The sequence below is a fragment of the Chiroxiphia lanceolata genome, chromosome 7 (assembly GCF_009829145.1).
Source record: "Chiroxiphia lanceolata isolate bChiLan1 chromosome 7, bChiLan1.pri, whole genome shotgun sequence".
Lineage (NCBI taxonomy): Eukaryota > Metazoa > Chordata > Aves > Passeriformes > Pipridae > Chiroxiphia > Chiroxiphia lanceolata.
Genome location: NC_045643.1, coordinates 37662412 through 37685497, shown reverse-complemented (window position 1 = coordinate 37685497; position 23086 = coordinate 37662412). Strand labels below are relative to the sequence as shown.

At 43.8% G+C, this 23086-nt stretch overlaps 1 protein-coding gene across 2 annotated transcripts in view; it reads right to left on the bottom strand.

Moving 5' to 3' along the window:
- The window catches only part of MBD5 (methyl-CpG binding domain protein 5), a 110227-nt gene that overhangs the window by 58085 nt on the left and 29056 nt on the right, over window positions 1-23086 (bottom strand). For both annotated transcript variants that reach the window (XM_032693047.1, XM_032693046.1), the window contains exon 2: window positions 7463-7560. The gene's annotated coding sequence lies outside the window, so the exon portion shown is untranslated. The remainder of the gene's footprint in view (window positions 1-7462; window positions 7561-23086) is intronic.

Sequence of the window (23086 nt, the reverse complement as noted above, 5' to 3'; positions counted from 1 at the left end):
AGACGGGACAAAATCCTTGATCAGCTCAAGGGCAGATCCGAAGGAATTTCAGTGACATGGAATCTCCAGGCCGGAGCTCATATTGCAAAACAAGCTGCAAAATTACCTAAATGTGTCAGGAGCAGCAGAAAGGTCAGGTGTTTGGAATGAGGTGCCTGTCCAGGAATGCAGGAATGGAACACACTTCAATCACTCCGGCGATTCCGTGCTTTGGGAGTGGAACCGAAAAGCTTTTTCCATCGATTCCCACGGAGCCGGGACGTCGGGATCCAGCAACTGCAGCTGAACAGGGCTGCACCCTCAACCTGCCTGCTTTAAAACCACCTTTTTATCCTCACCAAACCCCATTTAGTTCGTTGCTAAAACACGGCTCAACCCCGAGTTTATGTTTCACAAAGTTCTATTTCCACCCAAACAAAACAATTCGCTGTTGTGTCAAGTCCAGGAGGTTTTTTTGCAGGATGTAGTTTGGGCTTTTTTCTCCCCCTTTTTTGGTGGATACATCCCATTATAGTAAATACTACATGAATTTGAATCCAAGCTAAAATTTAAGGAGTTATTCCAACACATAAGGAAGAGAGGAGTAAGAGTACAGAGCAGTCCTTGCAACCTTTCCTTGCCTCCTTCCCTTCATCCCACTTCCAGCCAGTTCCCTTCCCAAGCTGAGGGGCTAAACTCAGCTTCTTATATCCTTACTTCCGGACTTAGGGATTGATGGTGGAGGAGAAAGTCAGACCCTTCTTTCCTTCTAGTCCCAAATGTAATCCCCCTGACCTGAACCCTAAAATCCCTCGTGGCTTGAGCTGTTCCTCCAGATTTGATCCAGAATGGGAAAGGACACGGAGGGATCCTGCCTGGAGTGCACACACCAATCCCACTTTTCCCTCCCTCAGAATTCTGTGTTTGACCATTTATTTGGGACAGCACAAGCTTGAATAAATGTTTCAGCCTCCAAAAAATCTCTATTTAACACCCAGCACTGCTTCTCTCAGTAATTTAGGGGACGAAGCACTAAGGCCCATCCCTGGTACAGCCACAAACTTAGCACATTATACATCAATTTTATGCTGGACAGGACCTCTCTGGGAGGTTATTTCCACACAAATGCCTTCCACAAACTTTTCCCAATTGGCATCATTTTTCATTTTTGCAGGTAGTGCAAGAAAATGCCAAAGCACCTGTGCAGCAATGGGAGGGGAAGAAAGAGTATTGCACTATAATAACAAGCAAAAATACAGCTGTGGAGAATTTAATATGGATAAACAAAAGGAAAATATTCAAGTCCTTCCAGATCATGGAATGGTTGAAGTTGGAAAAGAGCTCCAAGATGAAAGGTAGAGGAGTATTAACTTTATATAAAATGCAGTTTGTTACTATTAGAGGTAATTAAATATGGAAATTGTTTTCTGGGTGAAATGGGGAGATCTCAGTCACTGCCAGGCTTTGGAACAAGAGCAGGGAGCTACTGAGGAGGAGAGCTCTGATCCAGGGGCTGTGGAAAGGGATGAGTGATGCAAGGAGACACAAAACACTCAGGGGGATCTTCGTGGAATCCCAGAATGGTTTGGGCTGGAAAGGACCTTAAAGCTCATCCTGTCCCACCCCCTGCCATGGGCAGGGACACCTTCCACCAGCCCAGCTTGCTCCAACCTGGCCTGGGACACTTCCAGGGATCCAGGGGCAGCCACAGCTTCTCTGGGAAACCCATTCCAGTCCACTCCCACCCTCACAGCCAGGAATTCCTTCCCAATATCCCATCTCTCCCTGCCCTCTGGCAGTGGGAAGCCATTCCCTGTGTCCTGTCCCTCCATCCCTTGTCCCCAGTCCCTCTCCAGCTCTCCTGGAGCCCCTTTAGGCCCTGCAAGGCCACAATAAGATCACCCTGGAGCCTTCCCTTCCTCTCCCTGAGATGCCTGGGAAAAAAAAAGGCTCTGCCATGGGCAGGAAATCCAAAATCTGTGGAGCAGCTCTCGAGATGTCAGACACAACCACCCAATCCATGTCCACCTTCACTCCAAGACACGCTTTTACAAACAAGTGCCCCTGGTCTGGAAGCATTTTCTCCCTCATCAGCTGCACTTCCCTCTTTGCAAAAGAATTTCAGCCCCAAATCAAAACTATTCCCACAGAAGGTGTAATTCCAGGTGTTTAGGCCGTGACGATCCAGGGGCATCCCAAACATCTGTGTCCCAGCAGGGCCTCCTCCTCTCCCTGGAGTCTGGTTTTGAAGGTTTGAAATGTGTTTCAACTTAGGAAAAATCAGAAAAATAATTTCTTATGCCTGTACGGCTTCCTAACAATAATTCCCACCGAAAATGGGTCGGAAAGGAGCATTTTAGGGACTAAGAGACACCAAACCAACTGAGCTATGGGAACACACCTGGGAGCAACCCCCAAATTCTACACCCTCGTGCCTGGCTTGGTCTTAAATCTCAATCCTTTCTAAATGAACACACTGAAAAAACAGCTGTTTTTTACAGGTAAAGTACCAGGGTGCCACAGCCTTCACATCATCCATGGTAGGTGGCAAAATTATCTAAAAAGTGGCAATGTGGCTTTTTTTTTTTTTTTTTTTTAAGCAGCATCACCCAAATCAGGGCTCTGTCAGTGGAAGACACGAGTTTTGCAGTTTTATAACAAGAATGACTTTGCAACGTGCTTTAAGTGTCCCTCTGTAGGAACAAAGTGCTTTTCTCTCCCATCACCAGCTCCCAATAATTGTTTTCCAAGGATCACAATCAACGTAATAAATATTAAAGGCATTTAATATGCACATAATTTTTGACAGAACAGCCAGAGACGGTTCCCTGAGATTTTTTTTTTTTGACACTTGAAATGGAATGATGAGCTAGGCTGGTGCTTGAAATGGTGTAAAGAACCACATGTGTGATGGGTATAGATTTAATTCCGTGCTCTGAGAATACAATATAAACCCAAAGCTGCTCCATGAGAACTTCCTGGAGCACAAAGAGGATCCTCCAGTCGGAACACCCACGTGTCAGACTGTTCCAGAGTGCCATTATTCCCCTGTCACCTGCTCGTTTCCCTGCAGAATCTGTCCTCTGCAAATGTCACTGGCTGCCACTCAAGTGCTTAAATTGGGCTGGAGATAAAAAGAAAATTAAAGGGGGGGGGGGGAAAGATATGTACCTGAACCAACAGAAATGTTCACACTGGGAAATGGATCAAACTTCCAAGCAAGGATTGGGAGCATAAGCAAAAAATGCTGCTGGATCATCTGGGGGAGGTTAAAATATACATTATAATACCTAATATAAATATGATACTGGTTTTCCTCTGGTGCCTTTTATTGAAGGGGTACCTGTGGCCAGGTTTCCTTCTCTAACTCCTTTGTCAGGACAGGAATTACGTGTTTCAGAAGGAGCAGCTGGAAGAGAAACGGGGCCCATGGAAAACAAACTTGTTGCTCTGTGCAAAAACTTGGCAGAGTGGCACAAGGTTTTCTGCTCAGACCTATCAAATCTATGATATTTAATACATAATCTCAAAATTAGGCTCAGAAATGCACCTAAAAATAGTGATAATGAAGAGCAAGGAATATCTTATAGGGAAAATAGGAATGTCTTATAGGATATATCTTATGGGAAGATGTGAGAATCTTTATAGGAATATCTTTTTTTTTTTCTCCCCCAAATCCTTTAAATAATTTCTGTGGAAGAAACTTTGGAATTAAGTAGGTTTCCTTTCATTAAATTTCTGAAGGTAGAATTCATTTATGTCCTGCTTTAGAGAAATTCCCTTGGGATTTCACACAACCCCAACCCTTTCACATGAAAAGGAGACAGAGAGAGACAGAAAACTGACTGTTCTCAGGAAAACATTACAAAAGGCTCCTTGGGTTTAATGATAATTCAGGAAAAATAGTCTGTGGATCCGGCCTGGAGATGGAAAAATGGGGGAAAAATTATAGAACAGGCCCTGCTCCTTGTCTGCCTTGGAATAACTAAACCCAAAATGTTGGGAATGACACAGTTGTGAGAAAACCATGTAGAGCACAGAGTGTGCAGAGCCCAGGCCTGGATTATGGATTCAGGAGAACTAAACAGCCCTATAAATTCTGGAGTTTGGATAGTGAGAGGCCCAGCTTTGAGCAGAGACACATCCCACATCCTGGAATTACGTGGTGTGGGAATTTCTGAGACAACGCGTCGGAATAACCAGTTTTCTCTGGTAATGCTGGATTTGTCCCCAACACAAGAAGGATATGGAAATGCTGGAATGAGGCCAGAGGAGGCCATGGAGATGCTCCAAGGGCTGGATCCCTCTGCTCTGGAGCCAGGTTGGGAGAGCTGGGGGGGTTTCACCTGGAGTGGAGAAGGCTCCAGGGAGAGCTGAGAGCCCCTTCCAGGGCCTAAAGGGGCTCCAGGAGAGCTGGAGAGGGACTGGGGATGAGGGATGGAGGGACAGGACACAGGGAATGGCTTCTCACTGCCAGAGGGCAGGGATAGATGGGATATTGGGAAGGAATTCCTGGCTGGGAGGGTGGGGAGGCCGTGGCACAGGTAGCTCAGAGGTCCTTTCCAACCCGCCTGATTCCATGATTCTATGACACAAGACACTGAAGGAGCAAGGAATTAAGGAAGGATGGCTGAAGAAGGATCAAGAATGAAACCAGGACTTCAAAAAAAAGATGCCTAAGCCAACAATCCTTCTGATTCCTGTAGGATGACTGCTCTCTTTCCCTGGCTGGAAGGAATCTCCATGGGGTGAGTACCCCAGTTCTGCCTCTGCTGTAGGAAGGACACAAAGCTCAGCAGCCCAGCCAAGGAGCTGGCAAAGGGAAGCTCCCAGAACTGAAAGTGTTCCTCCAAAACAACAGGGACTTCAGAAAGTCATGGAGCAAACACGGGTGTGGAGTGACAGGACACAGGGAATCCCACTGCCAGAGAGTAGATTTAGATTGGATATGAGGAAAAAATCCTCCCTGGGAGGGTGGGGAGGCCCTGGCCCAGGTTGCCCAGAGAAGCTGTGGCTGCCCCTGGATCCCTGGAAGTGTCCAAGGCCAGGTTGGACGGGGCTTGGAGCAACCCGGAATAGTGGAAGGCGTCCCTGTCCCTGAGATGGAATTAGATGATCCTTAAGGTCCTTTCCAACCCAAACCATTCCAGGATTCCATAAAACCCGTTGCTAAAAGGTCCAACAAAGCAAAAAGGCAAATTCTTAATTCCATCTGCAGAGCAAGGTCTGAACATTTTGCAGCCCAGAAGATCTGGAACCACAAACTGAACAGTCAAAGACAGGAGGTCACAGATGAAATGCCATCTATTTAATGCAAGGAGGAAAACAGGATGTCATCCTCTAATTAAAGGTGAGGTACAAATGCCACGTGGGTGAACCAAGGTCACCCAGGTTTGGAAGCACCACACTGCCCAGAGCTGGGAGTGTTTTAGTGGTGGTAAAAAAGAGGAAAAAACCCAAGCTGAGATGGCCAGAATGTGAACTAAATGTTTTCTTGGATTCCACGGAAGTGCCCTGAGGTTTATCCACATGTACATATTAAAACTTTGAGGAAATAACCAGTAAAACACAAACCTCATAGAGAGAAATACTTTCCCTGCCCCATTTTTTTTTTTTCCACGGGTAAAAAAATGGGTTTTTTTGATGATTATTCCCCAAAAGCATTTGGTTTTCCGTCACCAAATGTTGCAGATTCCCATTTTAGAACAAATAAAAACATATGGAAAGGTCTGTCCTTGAAGGGAGCTGTAACAACAAAACAAACCCAAACCCCTCAATATGGCAGAAGGAGAAATAACCTCTCTCAGCTCTGCAGGGTTTGTCTTTTAAATGTAAAAATCTCCCTTCTGGAGGTGAAAAAAACTCCCCCAAACAAAGAGAAAATGAAATGACAAGAGAACTGCCCTAATTTTTTTTTTCCTCTAATTTATAAACACTACATAAATGAGACACTTAATTTGTCTGGGCTAACAAAGCTCTCCCAAGAATCCTCTAGTCATACTGCTTGAAAAATAAAGAATATGTATGTTATATATGTGTTATAAAGATATATAATAGAAAGATCTGCAAAGAAGGAGCAAAATAAAGATTCTATATAATAGATGTATTATAAAGATATATATATTAGTAAGATCTGCAGGACAAGCAAAATATTCTGTATCATATATATGTATTATATATGTATCATAAAGATATATATATCAGTAAGATTTACAGGAGAAGCAAAATAAAGATTATATATATATATGTTTTATATATGTGTATTATATATGTATTATCGAGAGATATATATATAAGAAAGACCTGCAGAACAAGCAAAATAAAGATTCTATATAATATATGTATTATATATGTATTATATATAGATTAGATCTGCAGAACAAGCAAAATAAAGATTCTATATATATTATAAATGTATTATAAAGTTATATATCAGTAAGATCTGCAGAACAAGCAAAATAAAGATTCTATATAATATATGCATTCTATATGTATTATAAAGATATATATTAGATCTGCAGAACTAGCAAAATAAAGATTCTATACAATATATGTATTATATATGTATTATAAAGATACATATATATTTGTCACATCTGTAGAACAAGCTAAATAAAGATTCTATATAATATATATAATATACGTATTATAAATATATATATATTAGTCAGATCTGTAGAACAAGCAAAATAAAGATTCTATATAATATTCTATATAATATATATATATTATAAAGATATACATGATAAAGCTCAGCAGAACAAGCCCCTTCCCTGCAGATCCAGATGAGACCAAAAGCAGCAGATGAGTTCCCAAACACGGACCAAACCTGGTCCTTAAATCAGTTTTCACCGTGTTGTGTTGCAGGCGAAAAAGTTCCCAAAAGAGAAAAAAATGATACTTAAACAAAGCTCCCCTGAACCTCCCACGTTTATTTGGATCAGAAGTCCACAAACACCACGAGCAGGGAAAACAAACAGCACAAGATACATCAGGTCCATGCCTTAATTTTCAATTTAAAAGCCAGTTTTCTCCAATTCTACGGGAATTTTCGGGAGATTGACCCCTATTTTATTTCTTTTCCACCTAATTTTTGGGCTTTTTTCCTCAGCCACTCTCCAGGTTTTAACACACAAGGTAATGCTGGGTTTGTATCACACAAACACAGATAATTCCAACTCATCTGCAGGGCAAAAAACTTGTGAGAAAGGAAGAATAAGGAAAAGCCATTAAATGCAGGCAAAAAAAAAAAAAAAAAAGAAAGAAGTTAATGACTCATATTCTTGTAACTAAAAGGAGGAAAAGAAACCGAGCTCCCTCCATGCAGCTTATTTTTCACATTAGCAGAATAAATAAACTTATTAAAAAAGAGGTTAAACATTGGCTCCCAACCTTCAGCTGCTGTTCAAGCCTGGTTATTTTTGAGGCCAAAACCTAACGTATTCCTTCTGGAAAAAGGCATAATCTCGATTATTTCCCTTACCTTTGCTGCCTGAAGGGACCAGACTTCAAAGATCTTGTCTGTAAATGAGATAATCTTCAATATTGATGCCTCCAGCGACCACCATCGTCAGCAAGGATCTGCAGGGCAACACCAAAAGCAGGATTTAAACCGGGTTTAATGTGACCAACTGGGGTTTAAAATATTTATTTACTTATTTTATTTATTTACTTATTAAACAGGCAGAAAGTAAAATTGTGCATTTCAAGCAACACGTGAATTTAAGAGCTGCTGCTAAAATAAACAGACAAGGACCAGAGCCATAACACAGGTATTTAACTCTTGGAGGCCCTCAATAATTACTCTGCACTAGTATATTTAATAAATATACAAAACTTGGGGATTTCACTGTTATTATACCCAAATAACCACAGCATTACTCACCCCACCAGTTCAAATTTAGATTAAATAAAATTACAAATTAGGGTTGAAGTGTGTCACAAGCACTAATAGATAGATGGAAAGTTAAAGCACCTCCTTAAGTTTGGAAAAGCCAAGTGAAGCTTTAGGATGTCACCATAAGAGCAAGTTATGGTGCTTTCATAAAGCAAAAAATACAATAAAAAATAAAATTATTCAGCCTGAATATATATATATATTTAAAATATCATTTCACAAGTACTCATTTATTTGTCTGCAGGCCTGGGACACCCCATTGCCAACAGTCAGGACGCGAGTGGGAAGGTGATGGGATCACAAGCTCTGGGGACAATTTGTTGCTTTTCAATTTACTATTTAAAGCCATAGAAGTTAAATACCTGTAACAGCAGAACCCCCAAGTTTTTAGCAGTTTGCCCATATCAATGCAAAAAGTGACTTCAACTCAGTTTAGGATAAAGTTTTATCTGAATTGTCCACGTTTGTCTCTTCTGAAGTCAATCCATGCCCCCCAACTCCTGTTGCAGGAGAATAAACACCTCTCTGACCAACTTCTTCCTCAAAGCAGTAAGTTCTGGAGCTGCTAAATGGATGCTCTCTGCTCTGCCTAGTGCTTCCAAAAATTTAAAATACTTGTAGGATAAATAACTGTCCAATCAGTCTCTGAAATAAAATTACCCAGGGTATGCCAGGATTATGTTCCCTCTCTTTCCCTAATGAAAATCCAAAGAGAAATTGGATGTCCACTGTACCCTGGGGTTTGCCAAGCTGAGAGTTGATGGATTAGCAGGGGAAAGAATTCCAGATACAAACCAACCCAATTAAAGCATCAAAAAACTGCTGTGCAGGAACTGGGAGCGATGAGGAATTTTCAGGTGAGGTTCAAGGCGGGGTCGAGGGGCAGGAGAGGAAGGGAATAAAGAGTTTGTAATAATGGAAGGCTCATCATGGAACAGTTGGAATTCACAGGAGTCTCTGTGAAACAGGAGGTGAACAAGTTCTGCTGGCGCTGGAAATCACTAAACAAACCCCATCTGAGACAGAAGTTGGTGAATTAAGGTCCAGGACACGACTGGACGTGGCACTCGGCGCTCTGGGCTGGTGCCAAGGTGGCCATCAGTCCCTCCCTGATCCTGGAGGGCTTTCCCAACCCAGAGAATCCTGTGGGAACACCAACCCCAAGAATTGCCTTGAAATCCACAGGTCTGGGCAGCCATGACCTGCAATTCCTTGGAATCAGAGAATTACTAAGGTTGGAAAAGATCATTAAAAACATCAGGGCCAACCAGCCCCACTTTCTGATGGCCCTGCTTGGCTTTGGTTGCCCCTCCTTTGGTCTCTCTGGTCTCTCAATGAATATGGGAAGAAGAAGAAGCCAGAGTGGGAGCCAACACCTGGTTTCTTTAATAAGTTCAGCACAGAAGATTCAGTGAGAACTGGAGTCAAAAAACCGTCATTTGAAAGGGAAAACACCCCACGGAGCAGTCACAGGGGAAGGAACGAAACATTTCATGACACCTTTTCAAACAGCTCTTCCTCAGCACGTCCAGAGTCTCCAAGGTGGTTCAAATCTGTGACCAGTTTCCCTTAAAAGCACCTTTGCACACGTAATTCAGTGCTGAGGTTTTCTATCAGCTGCCCTTCAAACCTAACACTGGATTTTCCTAACAAGTCGAATCAGACCCAATTCTCCCCAGATTTTTTAAGTGCCACTGAAAACATCTTCATTTTCCTTCTTTTCTTTTTTCTTTTTTTTTTTTGCCTGGCAAGTAAATCACTCTCACGTCGCCTTTTGTGTTAGGAGATGATATTTTCTTTCCCTCTGTGAACTGCACGACCAAAATGCAGATATTTCAACTCTGCTCCCACTGCAGATGTTATTTGTGATGGGGTTTAATCACTGCTCTCTCACACACGACAACTGCAATAATTGTAAGGGTATCATTAATTTTGTTCTCAAAACCTCTAAGCCTTCTCAAAGGGCTTTGGGAAGAAGTTTCTTCTGTGTTAAACCACATGTTCCAAGGGGATCTTCTGAATTTTAGGGGACCTGTTCATTTTGATGAATGGCCCCCCAGTGTTACGTTAGTTGTGCTTCATATGATTTCCTGACCATCACCCCAACAACCAGGAGGAGTCACTGTGATCTCATCTTCAGTTCATGGGAATTTGCCAAGGAAATTAAAATGTCTGTTGTTTAAAAACACATCATCTTATTCAGAGATTCCTGAACATCATTTAACACGGATGTAAAAAAAGACACAATTACATGGAATCCCAGAATGGTTTGGGTTGGAGGGGAACTTAAAGATCATCCCATTCCAGCCCCTGCCATGGGCAGGGACACCTTCCACCGGCCCAGGTTGCTCCAACCTGGCCTTGGACACTTCCAGGGATCCAGGGGCAGCCACAGCTTCTCTGGGCAACTTGTGCCAGGGCCTCCCCACCCTCCCAGCCAGGAATTCCTTCCCAATATCCCATCTTGGGATAGCTGTGGAAATCCACTCCCTGTCCCTCCATCCCTTGTCCCCAGTCCCTCTCCAGCTCTCCTGGAGCCCCTTTAGGCCCTGGAAGGGGCTCTCAGGTCTCCCTGGAACCTTCTCTCCTCCAGGTGAACCCCCCCAGCTCTCCCAGCCTGGCTCCAAGCCCCATCCAATGGATCCCTATGGATCCTGAACACCATTCCACAGTCACTGCAGCCCTTGAGCCCCTTCCCACCCCCCCAGCCCCTCCGTGCTGGTGAGGCCCAGCTCCAGCACAGCCCCTCTCCTTGGGGAAGGAAATCATGGCCAGCACATTCCAGGAGTTTCCTGGATTGAGCTCCTGCTCAGCTCCTGGTCCATCCCCAGGAGCAGCTCCGTGCGCCCCAGCTGCTCATGGACACACAGGATGATGCTCCATCCTCATCTCCCTGCCTGTCCTTCCATTCCAACCCTCCAGCCAGAGGAGTCTCCACGACACCAATAGGATCATATCCCTGCAGCCATCTCCAGCTCCTGAATTCCCCATTCCCCGTGTGCTCCCAGTGAATCCAACGTACTGCCCAGAGTGGTTGGAATTCACGGAACCACAGACTCAGTGAGGTTGGAAAAGCCCACTGAGATCACCGAGCCCAACCTTTGACCTCACCCCACCCTGTCCACAATCCCTTGGGCTGCTCCTCAGGTGCTCAATTCTTCCTTTTCCTTCCTTTCCCCCCCCCCCCCCCGCCTTTATATTCTCCAGCCCCTTATTCTGGATGTTGATCCTCTAAATATCCCAGAGCCCGAGGAGTTGGTTCTACAGGATTCTGCATCCCAGTCTGGTGCCAGCCCACCAAACATATGTCTCCGCTCAAATGGAAGAATCTGTTTGGATTCCTTTTCTTATTTTTCAAATTCCTTCCTGGACTGGGGACAAAACATTTCTTTAGATACAACTCAGCACCTTCTGAGACACAAAACTTTCCATATATTCTCTGTAACTCTGAAGATCTGAACACACGACAATGATTATTCAAAGTGAACCCTCAAAAACCACCGAGGAAAGACAATAAATTGGTTTTAGACGTTGTTTTTCGTGCTGGTGGGTGCTAAGTCTTTAAACCAGCTCCGTCAGTTGTTGCCTCTGGGAGGTGTTTTTCCTTGTTTTTGAGGAAAAAAATCCTTTCAGTCACACCGAGATCCTCTCACAGCAAGATAAAAACGCACAGGGAAAACAGCAGAAATTTCGGAAGGGAGCTCCTCGTTTTTCTTCTTTGGTGGCAAACGTAAAGGACCAGGAGGTTTGACAAACACCGCTGAGGTCTTTGTTTTCCAGGTTTCCCTTTCACACGTGCCGGTGCTCACACCTGAGGTGTGGAAAACCAGGAACGATCCCTGCACCAGCCGCCCCCAGCCAAGGCTGAATTCCCTGATTTCAGAGGATGATTCAGCTCAGCTGCAAAGGCCACCACTGGGAAAGAATCATGAGGGGGAAAAAAAAAAAACCAAACACGATTTTTCCCTTTTTTTTTGTTTTGTTCCACAATAAGGCAGAAAAGGCAGCCTCGATATTTCTTTTAAATTAATAGTTTTAAGTGAGAAATAAATAAAGCAGGTCTGTGCTGTTTTTGTCAGAGATGAGCGAGCAAGAACTAATGAGATCTCCTGACAGACGAGGCTTCTCCAAGACTGTCCTGAGAAGGAATTTCATCCTGCTTTTAGCTGGTATTTGCCATTTATTGACATCAATACAGCCGAGTTTCCTAATTAACACCGGAAAAAAAGATGGTATTTGAAATTAAACCATGAAATCCTCACTGATTTTACTGATTGAATGGTGTGCTGAGGAACGGCAGTTTTTGGAGACACTGGTGTGGGGCACTGGTATACCAGACACTTGCCCCTATATAAATATTAAAGTCTAAATTATATATATATGTTCTCTTCTCCAGGGAGAGCTGAGAGCCCCTTCCAGGGCCTAAAGGGGCTCCAGGAGAGTGGAGAGGGACTGGGGACAAGGGATGGAGGGACAGGACACAGGGAATGGCTTCCCACTGCCACAGGGCAGGGATAGATGGGATATTGGGAAGGAATTCCTGGCTGAGAGGGTGGGGAGGGAATAAGATGGAATTTGAAAGAAGCTGTGGCTGCCCCTGGATCCCTGGAAGTGTCCAAGGCCAGGCTGGAGCAACCTGGGCTAATGGAAGGTGTCCCTGCCCATGGCAGGGGGTGGAACTGGATAATCCTTAATGTCCCTTCCAACTCAAACCATCCTGGGATTCCACAACGAGTCTGTGATTTAGACAATTCATTATTTGTAAAGATTTTGGGAAGGAATTCCATGGATTAAATTAACCACCAACAGGAAGAGCCTTGGTGTGAGCAGCCCAGAAACGAAGGAGAAGAGCCGGGAAGGATCCTCCATTCATGGAAAGGGAGCAGGGGAACAGCAAACCCAGAGCCACGCCGAGAAAATCATCATCATCCCCACAAAGCAGGTCAGGGAAGTGAGTTTACTAAATATAAACTTTCTTTGTAGTCAAGCAACCGCTGCCGGAGTAATGAGATTTACTCACATTTCACCCCGGCCCTCTTTGAATCCAGGCTAATTAAAAACAACCACCAAGTGACCACTCACACGCCCCTCGCCTTTCAGGGGACGCAGCAGCAAATTCAGAAAGGAAAAAAAAAAAAGGATGATTTTGACCTTTTTAAATTCTTAGACGTGAAAGAAAACGCTACAACTTCGCCGTTCACCCAAACATCCAGCGCAGCCAAAAATACACTTCCCGCCGCGATTCCCACGTGGAGATGACAGAGTTCTTACTCTGCTCGCCCAGAACACGATCACAGGGGGATTCTGGGTGACCTCCCGGAATCCTCTCCGTGGTGATGACACAGTTGGAAAGGAAACACAGGATCCCTGTCAACCGGCGGCTCGGGAAGAGCCCAAACTCCGCCGAAAACGTGGAAACGAACGGGAGGCTCGGGAACGCTCCCCATTGTTTATTTTTGGGTTGGAGGAAGAAAAGAGGGGAATATTTTTGTAACAAGCATCAACTGTGCTTTATAATTACATATATACATATATATGTATGTATTTTGTATTTCTCTGCTGTTGAGGTGGTTCCAAAAATATTCCCCTCTGGTTTGTGGCAGTCGCTCCCACCCTGTGCCGGAGCGTTTTGTGCCTCCAGGGCAGTCGGTGTCTGGAGCAAATCTGCACGGGGGGAACTCGTGTCCCAGCAGTTAAATTTGTCCAAGCACAGACCTAAAAACTCAAGGAGCTGAACTGCAGGACTGCTGCTTTAATTTCTGGGAGGCAATTCCCTGTCAACACTCACATATAGAAGGTGCAAAGGTGTTGCAAGTTGGGCTGAAATTCTATTTTGGGTCGATTTTGAGGCTGACATTTACTATTATAAAATAATTAGGGTTTGTTGTTTGGTGCTTTCAAACACCGGATAAGCAGAAATCACGACACTGAATCCAACCCAGGGGCAGATAAAACACTGACACCTCTTCAGAGACTTCCTTTTAAAACAGAGAAAATGCCCCAGTTGTCTGAGGAAACGTTCCTCTCCTCCAAAATTCCATTAGAAACATTTCGAAGCCCAAAGTGCAGGGAATTTATGGAAGTATCAATCCCTGGTTACGCAGCCAAAGGAAAAAAAAATGCATCTCTTCACATACATCTCTTGGTTTATTTTCTGCCTTCAAAGAGCAGAAAAGGCAATCAAATGCAACAGAAGAGCTGCATTAATTGGTTGATCTTATGGCAATTTCCATTCAAGGGCATTTTTCCTTTCTTTGAGCTGAATGATAATTATTGAGCACAGTTTTAGAGCACGTTTCCAGCAGTTTCTGCCTGGTTTTGGAGCTGCCCTGGGCCTGCAGTATTCCCTGTTCTCCCGGTCACTGGAATTTATTTAACTTTATTAATGTTTAAGGAATGAGTTGTGGTGTCACTGGCAGCAAAACTGTATGGATATTTCCATCAAATCACAAATGTCTTATTTATTTTTTAAGGAAAGAAAGCAGAAAAAGACTGGGAAAAGTGTTTCCCTGAAATCTTGGAATAATAACCAAGAGGTTTCAGGGGCCTTTTCTGCATTTTAATTTCAACATCCAACTAATAACTGTGTCTGATTTCCCAGCCCAAGAAGGGCTTTTTTTTTTTTGGTCTGTAGTTTAACACCTGCAGTTTTACAAAGGATTTCTCTTCTGATGGAACTCCTGGAAACAAATTAATTCCTAAGTGCTCCCAAATCCCACAAGATTTAAGGGAGGAATATTTCTTTACATAGCAGGGCATGTTCACCATCACACTGAAACCCAGGCAAAGATTTTAGGGAAGATTAAGATGTTTTTAACGCCTGCATCCCACTTCTCCAGGCTCACATTCACATACACTTGTTCTCCACCTCCTTTTCCTTCATCCTCATTTTCCAAGGAATGTTTAAGCTCAAAGTATGGCTCATATTTAATATTTATATCTCCACTAACATAAGATTTACAGCCCTGCCGTAATTACAGTGCTTTTAAAACAAGCCTGTGCACAAATATCAAGTTCTGATGGATTGCCATCAGGAGCAGGGAATATAATCCTCCAAAAACTTCCTTTCTTCCTTGGGCCAAACTTGGATCAGCTGCTCTTTAGTGACGATTCAGGAGCCTCCACAGGAGCACTCTGGTTACACAAATCTAATTTAATACAAAAATACCTTGTGAGATGATTGTGTTACTAACAGAAGGAATTTATCTCCCTTTCCAGCTGCATGTGCAGCACATACAGATCAGCCCCAAATCACTCCCAGAAACTTCTGAGCACTCCTTAAAACGTAATAATGGACTTTTTTTTTTACCTTAACAGCAGATTTCTTTGAAGCCGTGCCTGCATTCCTTCCTCAGTGAACAAAAGTAAAATAATAAAATAATAAAATAATAAAATCCCATTTCCTCACAGTCCACTGTGCTGCCTTCTGGAAAAGCAGGGGGTTTGGGCACATTATAAAAAAAATTCTTAGTAGGTTTTTGCCTTTTGAATTTTTATTAAATAAGGAAAAACGTAAAAACTTCCTATTTTTTTCTCTTTTCCAAAGCTCAGGAGCCCAACTGGATTCCCACAGATCCCTGTTTAAGATACATTCAGTCAAGGACTCTGCCTTCAGCCTGCCATTCCTTCTGATATTCCTGCCTTTATCAGCTTTTTGTCTTCAGCATTTCTCCTTCCATCTCATCTTCCCCAAGAAGAAAACCTTCCAGGGAAGCGCCCGTTTCTCCCGGGATTTTGGGAAGCACCACTATCCCACCTCCACAACAGGCACGGGGAAAATTAACCCAGCAGCAGATAAAAGCACAATTCCCTTTCCTGCTCGGCTGAAATGAGGTTTGGAAAGTTGGGTTTTTTTGGTTTTTTTTGTGAAGAAAACGACCTCGTTCATTTTTTTTTGAGGCGTCTCCCGGGAGAACCTCAACCGGCACATCCCGGTCTCTTGGTGTTGGGAGGAATTCCAGGGATTGGAAATATCCAAATATCTCTGATATTTGGATATTTGTGGGTATTTTTGGACAAAATATCACATCACCCCTCTGTTTAAACACAGAGCGAACAGATCCGAGGTCACGCTGGTCTCCAATTCCATCCAGGTGACAAACACTCCATTGCCAGGTTGGAAGTGACAGATCTCAAATCCAGGACACAAAAGGGAAGGAAAACCACCCAAGTTTACTCTCCTCACATTAGTGAAAATGTGAATGGTGAATGATAGATTCAAACTATTTTAGAAACAATTTTCATCTTCAGCTACAGAGCTTCAAAGTTTCTTAGAAGTACCTCAGATTATTCTGAGTTTCTGGTGGTTATTTGGGAGAGGAAATATGTGTGTGGGAAAGAGAAAAATGCCAAGGCACAAATAAAACAAATAAAATCCTCCCCAAACTGAACCTACTGGAGGTGAGTCTCCAGATTCCAGCTAAACCACCTTCCCCCTTGCAATAAAAACACACAAAAATCTGTTTTATCCCCACTGTTTCTTCACCCCAAAGATCCACCACCGGTGCAAGTAAAAAAAAAAAAAAAAAAGGGAGAAAACCACGTGGAGAAGGGATGAATTGGGAGAGAGGAAGTGGGCAGGAATCTCTCCAACCGGTTTGGGGGGAAAAGAAAGCAAAGCATCCTTTTCGTGGCCAGTTTAAATCACCGGTTTAAATCCCCACCAAAGCAATTCTGATCTGCAAGAATGTTCTGCCACTGGAGATAATACGAAAAGTTTTCAAGGGAAGACATCAGAAGCTTTGCTGAGGAGCACCCACGTCAAAATAATGATATTGCTCCAAACTGTCAGCTCTTTAACCCATTTAGAAGTTGAAATTTGGGTTGTTCCTTTCGGTGGGGAAGAAGAGACCATAAATATACAGCCAGGTCTTGCTCTTTTAGAAGGTTCTAATCTCAAATTAAACAGTCCACAGTGCTGGTGGAGTTGCCATCTAGGCCCTGCTGAGGGTAAATAAAGCAACAGTGTTTATAGGCATTAAAAAACAAATCAAACAAAAAGCAAAATACTTGTATGAAAACTTAATTTCTTTCCATCTTCCTCCCTCTGTCTCGACCCACTTCAGCCCAGTTTTTACCCTCATTTTTTTCAGCTTCTCTTAAAACTAAATCCTGAACTACCCTGATGGCTCCATTCCTACAGAGTCCCACTGAAGTCAGGGAAAGAAGGTCCTGACTACAAGAAAAACAAAAAGGAATTCCTTGTTGTAAGTAGAATTCTTTGCTATAGAAAATTATACAGTGGAATTCTCTACTATGGATAAGGAATTGCTGGCTGGGAGGGTGGGGAGGCCCTGGCCCAGGTTGCCCAGAGAAGCTGTGGCTGCCCCTGGATCCCTGGAAGTGTCCAAGGCCAGGCTGGAACAATCTGGGATAGCGGGAAGAGGTTCAAACCGGATGATTTTTTGATGATCCCACGCCTCAAAAATTTAACCCCTTCTTTTATACCCCCAAATGAGATTTTTTTTTTTTTCCATTGAGTGGTGAAGCTGAAGGAAAGAAAGAAACAAACAAAAACCCCAAAAAGCAAGGAGAAAAAAAAAAAAGGGCCTTTGCCCTGAGACAGTTTTTTCTTTGCTTTCCTTGGAAGAGTCACCTAAAACCCCACAACATTTCATGACATTCAGCCTGAACCTTCTCCTTTCTCCGTTTCCCCCTTTCTTTCTCACTCCAAGCCTGAGCATTTCCCTGTTTTTCTCCCTTGTTTACAATTTTAGGCACATGGGAGCTGTTAAAGCTCGTCCTGCACGTTCCCTTTCCTCGCTCTTTCCCTCTCGTTATTCCTTAAGAGACCAGACAAAGGCACATTCAGGTGTCTTTGATGAATAAGGCAGGGCCCAATTTCAGTAGGAATATTAAATCATGTGGCTGGAATCCCTTGGAGTGTCCATACAGACACAGCCATAAGTCATCCAGCCAGTTCCATCCCTTTCAGAGCTGAAAAAATCTGATATTTGTGGTGTATATCACGAGCCTTTAGTTCTAAAATTCAGAGAGAGCAGGGATTTCCTGATAATCCTCTGATTCTGGTAACCTGTGTACAGCAAATACACGCAAAAATACACATAATATAATCAACCAGGAAAATACACACTAATTAATCAAATATGAAATTATCCACTAATAATATCGCCGGGACAAAAACCCCAACCCAAAACTTTTACTGTTCTTACATAATTCTTAATGTTTTTTGCTGTGCAAAGTAAATATTGAATGACATGGTTTTATAGGGAATCAACATCTGAGTGTCTCTGTGTTTACAGACAATCCTGGCCACTCAAACCCAAGAAATCCAATGTTTCAGATGGAGGAAAGATAATTTACAGGGAGTGAATGTAACGCACACCTCCATCTCCTGTTCGCCTTTCAGAGAGAAAATAAGCCCCAGTTACTGCAGGAATGAAACAGAGACATGCAAAAGGACTGTACATGAGGGGGAAAGGTTGAATAAATCTCCTTGAACCCAACCCAGCAGCTCCATGTAGATGTTTCACTGCCCCATCCCCTGCTCAGCGCACGCAAACAATCTGCCAGCTCAGCGGGGGGAAGATTGAAATCTGGATTTTCTCGTCCCATAACTTTTCATTTCTTGGTTGTCAAGGCCCGAGATATTCTGAATTCTGCAGGAGCAAGAGATGCTGCCAACAAAATGTTAATACCTCAGCAAGATTTGCTTTTCCCTTTGAAACAGGAGGAAATATTTTTCCAAGTGAGTTGGGTCCTTTTAGGCAGCTGAGGTTACAGTTTGTTGTTGAGTCACTGCTTTCTGGGAGGAAAAGGCACAGATTCCATGGATTTCTTTTCTAGCACTTGCTGTAATTAATGTTATAATTTAATCATCATAATCTTTGGGTTTATGTGCTTAGAAGGTAAAGCTGCTCCTGTGTTCACTTCACTCTACCTTGACGTTCCTCTTTCTGCAATACACTCATTTATTTTTAAAAGCCTTGATGAGATGGATCATTCTTGTAGTATTTTCTACAGTTTCCCTGGTTTCTAATATAAAATTGTATCACAAAGCTTCACTGAGCTCTTTTACAAGAATGAATCCTGAGCTGAATGGGAATTCCCCACGGAGAAGAACAGAGCCTAAAATAGCTCCAAGATGTGAATCCCTGGGTGCTCTCACCTCCCTCCTCCTGCACCACCAGCACACACTGATCCCACTCCAGGCTCCCTGAATCCCTCCCCTCAGCTGCTTCCCCAACCCTTTCCATCAGGAACTTCCTGAACATCTCGAGGACAGTGACTTGTCCTGTCCTACCCAATCATGCCCTATCCCACCCTGTCTTTTGATTGTGACCAAAAGGAGAATCTGTATTTCCCAGACTTGGTCTCGTCCACCTTAAGAGTTTCATCAACCAAAATAACAAATAGGAGATCTCAGGTGGGACACTGGGAAGGAATTCCTGGCTGGGAGGGTGGGGAGGCCCTGGCACAGGTTGCCCAGAGAAGCTGTGGCTGCCCCTGGATCCCTGGAAGTGTCCAAGGCCAGGTTGGAGCAACTGGGATAATGGAGGTGTCCCTGCCCATGGCAGGGGGTGGCACTGGATGGGCTTTAAGATCCTTTCCCAAATCATTCTGGGATTCCTGACACGCAGGTCTGAACTCTGAAAACCTGTGTGATCCAAGGAATATGAAGAGGAAGCTGTTCCTGAGGGATCAGAGCATCCCTGGTGCTGGCACGAGAGGCTGAGGAGGACAGGCAGATGAATTCCCTTGGAAAGGCAGCAGGAGTTCTGGAACACAGATCCATTAGGAGCTATTAGAACATGTGGTGCAAGGCCAGGTTTCATTTCCAGATGCCTGATGGGTTCTGAGGTTCCTGCTGATCAATGAAGTTTATACATCCACTTGTGTAAGTCCCTGAGCCTTCTATCCATTGGCATGGATGGGATATGGAGAGGGATGGAGAGGCCACAGCCCTGACCCTGCACAGCTCTGCTGGAGGGAGGGACAGACCCCTCAGAGCTCAGGACAATTCCCCCAAACCCGGGCTCAGACTCTCATGAGACACATTTTTGCTCAGATTAAAAACCAGAAGCCTTATTCATTTATTTTTATTTTTTTTCTTCAAGTTTTTTTCTCCTGCCACTGCAGCCCCAACTTGATCTCTCTGCTCTCTGTCCACAGTTTCTTGGGCTCCTGAAATGTCTTCACCCTCTCATGCCCCAAATTAAATCCCATCCATACTGACCATTGTGTATCCTCTCTACTGACGCCAGTTCTCCTCATCATTTCCTTATTTTACATCAATACACTGAAAATACGACTCCCACATTTGAGCCCAGCAATAATTCCTCACATTTGGGACGCTCCTGACCCTCTGCACTTCCAGTTCTCCTGCCCAAGACGATTTGATCTCCCGCCTTTCATCTTCCCTGCGCTGAGCCAGCTGTGCCACAGGTGGGAAAGCTGAGCTGTGCTCCCTCCTCTGCTCTTCCACGGAGCACATCCATTATTTATCTCCTTCCACGGGGTCGTGGGCAAGCCTGGATCAAACCCGGATCAAACCCTGGGCTCTCGCTAAAGGTACGGACAAAGCGACTGAGAAACGAACACGGCACGGGAGAAATCGGATTTTAAATCGGAATTTTGCAGTGTGTAAATTGCAAAAAAAAGACCCCAACATTCAACACCAGTAAAACTTCCACTTGTCAAAATCCTTCCCGTGCAAAGCACAAACCAGCTACTGCTTCATCACTCAAAGCAACGTTTGAGGTGGAGGTACAAAATTCAACCTCGGCGTGAGGAGTTTAACTCCTAATTTTTCAAATCTGGACCATTTCAGTTGAAATCCAACAGCCTTTAAAGAAGAGGAAAAAAAAAACACAACAACAACCCAAAACACAACCAAGAGAGAAAAGTCAACACAAAGTTTAGATCCCACTAAGGGACTGTTTTAAACTTGATTAATACTTCCAGGATCCCCCTTTTAGGAACGTCTGACAATTTGGTTAAGAAGTCACAAAGTGCTGCTGCATTTGGGAAGAGAAACTCCACTTTCCTGAGCGTTTAAAATCCATGTGAATAGTAAAGACTGAGGGAAGGTCAGTCTTCACTATTCACAAAAGAGAGAGATGACAGAGAAATTGTTTGTTACAACTTTTAGGGTGATTGGGTGGACTGAGAAGTGCATTCTTTAGGATTTGGGGTGATGATGTAACTCGGAGTTGTTTAAAGTACATAAACATTGTAAGTCTGGGCTTGAACTTAAATAAGAAATAAATAAGAAGTAACTAAGGAAGCAGATGAACGGAAATAAAGACAGTATCTATTTATTGGTATTATTTATTGGTATTAGAGGCTTAAAAATGGGCTTTTCAATGAGAAGAAGCTGCAGCACCAAAATGACTGAAGGAGTTTCATAAAGGGATGTAGGAACATGTGTGACAGGAGAAAAAAACAAGGAAAAAGGCAAACGTTCCCGAAATCCAGAGCACGGAGCAGTCGCTCATCAGTTGCTCAAAAGCTGCTGAAACCTTAAAAATGGAATTGTTCTTCAGAGGAACCGGGAACATTTCAGGGACAAACCCCCATGGAAAAAAAAAAAAATCACACATGAAGGGCCGGGAGAGTCTTTTAAGAACAACTTCAAGAGGTGACAAAGCACAACTTCCGCCGCGTTCCCAGCGCTGTTCAAAGGGAGTCGCATCCCTGAAGTAGCATTCCATGAAAATTACATCAGAGAATCCTGGAACTGTGCAGCAAAGCTTTTTGCTGATGTGCTGCTGCCCCAGGAATGGCACATGGGACGGGAAAATTTTGCTGGACGGGCCTGGATTTGCACCTCCCACTTGGAACCTTCCGGCGGCGCCAGTGGATCCCGGTGGCTGCAATTCCAGCTGGAGAGCCATGGATCCCGAGATCACACGGGGACATCAGTCCCTGCAGACTGGCAGGAGGAGCAGAACAAGGTTTTTGTAGTATTTCAATAAATTATAGCCCCAACCAGGCTGCTGGAAGCTCCACAACAGCACATCCGAGGCCATTCCCGAGGGAAAAATGGATATATCCCAGCCAGGAGACTGGAGCATTCCACTCATCGGCGTTTCCCACTATTCAGCACCACAGTTTCGTGCAAGAAAGGCCAATCTGAGGACTTCCCAAGGACTTAAAGAGTCAAGAGCTGGTTGGAAAAATCTCAGGATTCCCACAAAAAAAAAAAAAAAAATTAAGACTGATGGGAATAATCAGCAACTCTCCCTTATTTGCAGGAGAATTCCTGAAGGATCTCCCGCCAGGAATCTCACAGAGCATCCATTTATTTGTGGAGGGAAATATAAAAAGAGAGAGGAGGCCAATCTATAGCCAAAGCAGTAAGTACTTCACTTAAATGCACTCATTGAACACAACCTCTCACACTTGCAAACATCAGAATACACTGATTTTATCAGGATATCCACAGCCCAACACCAGGAATGGACATAGGGAATGGATATAGGGAATTCTGGAGCTTACTAAATTACAGAATTCAAAAAAGCCATCTAAACCCGCTTTGGCTGTACAAGAATTCTCGATTTAATTCATTAATTTCTTTTTTTTTTCTCATGGAGTAAACACACAGATTTCTTCCGAGCGAATATTTGGGATTCGGCAATCCATTTGTTTTGAGTGGCAAAACGTTGCTGCTTCCACCCTTCTGGGAAGACAAATCCTGCTTTCAAAAAGCCACTTCGAGAAACGGTGCAAACTTTCAGGATGCTCTCCCTGCCCTTCCCTGTCCTGCACCAACACACCTCCAAATCCCTGAACACGATAATTCCGTTTGACTTTAAAATATCCGGTCTGGAACACAAAAAGAGGCAGGGAAAGGGTCTGGTTTGGGGTTTTTGCTTTTGTAGGGTTGGTTTGTGTGTTTATGTTGTTTCTCAAAGCGTGGACAAAGCCACCTGATCGTATTTAAACACCCAATATCTTTCCATATAATCATATAAATCATGGAGGTTGGAAAAGCCCTCTGAGATAAATCCAAGCGCTCCCTCCAAGGCCACCACTGCCCCGTGTCCCCAAGTGCCACATCCACATGGATTTTAACCCCTCCCAGGGATGGGGACTCACCACTCTCCCTTTTCCAATGCCTGACCACCCTTTCCAGGAAGAAAATCCCCCCAATATCCAACCTAACCCCCTCATCCCCCCGGCACAACTCGAGGCCTTTTCCTCTCGTCCCGTCACTGGTTCCTTGGGAGAAGGGTCCAACTCCCACCT